The sequence below is a fragment of the Neolamprologus brichardi genome, chromosome 23 (genome assembly GCF_056152115.1).
Source record: "Neolamprologus brichardi isolate AB-2024 chromosome 23, ASM5615211v1, whole genome shotgun sequence".
NCBI classification, from domain to species: domain Eukaryota; kingdom Metazoa; phylum Chordata; class Actinopteri; order Cichliformes; family Cichlidae; genus Neolamprologus; species Neolamprologus brichardi.
The window spans coordinates 43,992,097-43,996,789 of record NC_142125.1 but is presented as its reverse complement, the minus strand read 5'-3'; positions in this window follow the sequence as shown (position 1 = coordinate 43,996,789).

Here is a 4,693-nt window from a genome sequence, read left to right as displayed (position 1 = left end):
GAGACTAGAGAAAATAACCCCCCTCTTAATTCATCCTGACCAAACTGGTTTCATAAAAGGTAGGCACTCATCAACAAATACACGTAGATTACTTAATTTGATAGACTACTCATACAGTAAAAACCTTGAAACTACAATATTTTCCTTAGATGCAGAAAAAGCGTTTGACAGAGTTAACTGGAAATTTCTATTTGCAACTTTACACAAATTTGGTTTTGGATCTTCTTTCATCAACTGGTTAAAAATATTATATAATTCCCCAACAGCTTGTGTCAGAACAAATGACCAGACATCCTCCAGCTTATGTCTCCTGAGGGGCACCAGGCAGGGATGCCCACTCTCCCCTTCACTGTTTGCAATTTTTATCGAACCACTAGCAGCAGCAATTAGACAGAATTCAGCAATTAAGGGCATAAAATGCAAGAACGTGGAACATAAAATCAGCCTTTATGCTGATAATGTGTTACTCTTTCTCCAAAATTCACAAACCAATATCTCTGGGGTGATTGAATTGATAAACTCTTTTGCAAGAATATCAGATTACTCAATTAACTGGTCAAAATCTACAGTCCTTCCTATTAATTGCTGCTTCCATAATTCCTCTTCTACTCCACTGCAATCGGGAAATATAAAATATTTAGGTATTAATATTTCTCCCAAGCTTGCAGATCTAACTAAATTAAACCATACCCCACTTTTAAAGAAAGTAGAAGGTGATCTGGCTAGATGGAAATGTCTACCCATATCACTCATGGGAAGGGTTGCTGCTATAAAAATGATGGTATTACCAAAAATAAATTATTTATTCTCAATGATCCCAACTAAACCGCCGCAAGATTGGTTCAGATCTCTAGATTCATATATGTCCAAATTCCTTTGGAAAAATAAGCCCCCACGTATAAGCTTAAAAACACTACAAAAGACCAAGGATAAAGGAGGATTAGAACTACCTAACTTTCAGCACTACTTCTTAGCCAACAGGCTTCAGTTTATCTCAGGATGGCTAAAACATACCCTTTTAGATGAACCTTGGCTAGATGTAGAACAAGCACTTTGCAATAATCTAGAGAGTTCAGATCTACCATTTATCAGCTCAAACATCCAACGACATGAATGCTTCAAAAGCATCAACATCAGCTCTTCTCTGACAGCATGGTGGGAGTTTCTGAAGTTGACAGAGTCTTCATTAATCCCATGCAAACGTACACCTATCTGGAACAACCCTGACATATTACAAAACAATAATATGATAAACTTTTCAGATTGGAATGGTAAAGGAATCAAATATGTAGAACATATACTAGAAGGAACAGAATTTATTTCATTTGACAGACTAGTTACACAATATGGGATCAACAAGAAAAGATTTTTAGAATATCAACAAATTAAATCCATAATAAAAAAGAAATTTAAACCGGGTCAAGTTGAACTACAAACACCACCAAGTGTGGTTCAATTTTTTACTCTTAAAACCCCCAAATTACTATCCAAAATATACAGAATGCTTTCTAAAATAGATGAATCAATATCACTTCCTATTGCAAAATGGGAAGCGGATTTATCAGTTAACTTAGACCAAAACTTCTGGTCTCAGATTTGCTTAAAAACCTTTCATCTAATCAAAAATCCCAGTCTTCAATTAATTCAATACAAAATACTACATAGAGTGCACCATAAAGGTCATCGGATGTTCAAGATGGGCTTTGCATCTACCAACAACTGCTCACACTGCCAAACCAATTCACTGGACAATTATATCCATGCTCTTTGGTTCTGTCCACCAGTTCAGAAGTTTTGGCGCGAGATATGTGAAGACTTATCAAAGTGTCTGAAATGTAACATTCCAACTTCCCCCTTAGTGTGTTTGTTGGGCAGCTTAGATAATGTCACTTCAGAAAAGAATATAGCCCATATGGTTTTCACTGCCCTATGCATAGCCAAGAAAACAGTCCTCATGAACTGGAAAAATAAAAACAATCTTAATTCTAACCAATATAGAAATTATCTATTAGATTACATTAGTCTTGATACAGCCTCTGCCACCACATCAGATCAATCGCTCTGGGCTCCTCTGATCAGCTCCATCACCTAGTGGGGGTGGGGGGTCATATTTTGGTCTCGCCTTCACTGTTGTGATTGGTGTGGGGGTAGGGTCAGGCTTAGGGCGTCGGGGGGTTCCTCGGGAGCATCTTCCTTGGGGGACTCAACCCGGGGTAGCGGTCATGGCCAATTAGGGGCTCTGTTGGCTCTTGGGTGACGGTTTCCTCGTAGCTACGTGCAGCGGGGCTAGGGGAGTGTCTGTGCTGATGGACGGGGGTTACTGACCTGGTAGCCTGGCTGCCCCTGGGTGGGTCCGGGACGGGCGTGAGGTTCTGGGGGCGCTCCGGCTCTGGCCTGGGGCCCTGGCCGGGCCTCGGGGGCCTGGGTCCTGGTTGGTGTGTTGCCGGGGTTGTGGGCCGGTGGGTATATGGGGGCCCGCCACTGGCGCGGGGTGCCGCCGGTGCGCCGAGCCACCTGGGGGGCTCTTCAACTGGTGGGGGGGGGGGGGGGGGGGTTGTCACATCTTGCAGGAGCTTTCCTCTCTCAGGAACTCTCTCTGCAAGAGGGGGAGATACAGGAGAGGTGGAGGAAGATCTCAGCCTGGGCGTCTATTGTCTTATGTAGTCTGGAAGATGAGTGGATGATGGGGTGGGTGCAGTTTTCTCTGTGGTGGGGTTGGGTGGACTGCCCCGGGCTCTGTGGGGCCGGGCGGCGCCGCTGCGCTGGGCCCCGGTTCGGATGGGCCTGGGCCCCCCTTCCCTGGCGGGTCGCGGAGTATGGGGGTGCCTACTGGGGTCAGCGGGGGAGCTGGCCCCAGGGAGGGGTCAATTGCCCCTCCCTTCCTTCCCTCCCCATCTCCAGCTGCCTCCCTCTTCCCGCTCCACCACAACCACCCACACATGCAGGGCCTTGGAGTGGGGGTGTGTCACCAGGGTGCAGAGGGGGTAACCCCCCCCCTCTGTCCCCTTCTGGCTGCCTCTGCCTCAATTTTATCCCGCAACTTAGACATTCACATTACTCACACTCTCATTACACATACATATAGGATCTTGGGGGTGGGCACGCTACACGGAATCTCAATTACCATCAGGGTGTACACTTCACCCCTGGCGTCGTTGCCCACCTCTCAATTTTAAATACACGTAGACATTGAGGGCTAGCAGGAGGGACTATGCGCTTACCTGCTGCTCTCTGGCAGGTAGCTCCATGCCCTCCTGGGTTTTAAATGCACCTTAGAACACACATACATCAACACTACAATGAGCGGGTGGAGGGAGGTTAGGAGTCTTCTCTCACCCTCGTTCTCTGCGGTCTGCTGGAGCAGGGGGGCTAGGAGGAGGAGTTGGCCGTCCGACTGGGGTCCGGAGTGTGGGGCCTCCCTGCTGCTGCGGAGTCGGGGCGGTCTGCTTCTCCCCACCGCAGGGAAAAAGGGTAACACAACCTGGGTCTGGGTGCAGTTCCCCCCCCCAGGGGCAAGGGTACCTAGACCCGGTTTGTAGAGTACGCTTGGGGAGTGTGATTGTGTGTACAGCGTGTCTTTATGTCTGTCTCCACGTTGGTTAAGTGTGGAGTAAGTGCATATGAGAGCATGAGGGTGGGAATGGATGTTTGTATCTGTGTGTGCCTGTATGTCTGTGTCCATATGTCAGGTTGGGTATCAGACGCCACCTCTCTGAGGACAGCTCAGGCCCTCCAAGGTTTGGAGGCCTATCTCCCCCCACCACTTCCCCTGCCGGGGGCGGACTCCCTCAGACATCGGTGCGTTGGTGGTTCTTTGTGTCCGGGGGTGGGCGTCCGGGTGCACACCGGCTCACTCCTTGGCGGCTGCTTATCGGGGCCTGGAGCCTAGGGCTCGCTTGGGCCACTTCGGAGGTGGGGTGCCCCCGGCCTCTCGGCCTGGGGCTCGGTCACTCAGGCACAGCTGGCTGCCGGCGGAGCTCACGGGCACGTCGCTGCAACCCCCCCTGGCTTCTGCTCCGTGGCTGCTGGGTGACCCCTCATCTGGGACTCTCCTCAGCTCTTTCTGGGACAGTGGCACGGCTGCCCCTCTGTTGGTCTTCCTTGGTCTCTTGTGTTCTGGGGGCCTCTGGATGTCTGGGGTTTTGATCTCCTCCATACCTGCTTCATGCCCTGGAGGACGGGGCAGTGGCCCCCCACACCCTCTAGCAGATCATTACATGAGGGAACCTTTTAAGAAAACAAGCGCGTCCATGCTCACAGGTGTATACACGGGTGATCACACACACAAACTACACCCTTTTTGGCTCCTACCTCAATGCACACTGTGCTGTCGATCTTACGTGCTGCACAATAATGTTTAATATTTAGTATTTACTGTCATATTCCCATATATCATTGTGATGTTGTTTATTGTATTACTCTCGTTTTCTTCTGCTTGTTTTCTTTTTTCTTTCTCAACAGGTGATCCAGGTGATCGATACATGTATTTTTTTTTTTTTTTTTTTTTTTTTTTTTTTTTGCTTATTCTGTTTTTTGCCCTTCTCCCCCGTCCCTCTTCTCAACTGTTTTTCTTTCCCTCTTTCTTTCTCCCTTTTCTTTCCCCCAGTCAAGTCTGTCCCGTATTCAGCAAGTGAAAATAAAATAAAGAATAAAAGGTGAATCAAATGGACCATTACAGCAAAGCTGGGATGGT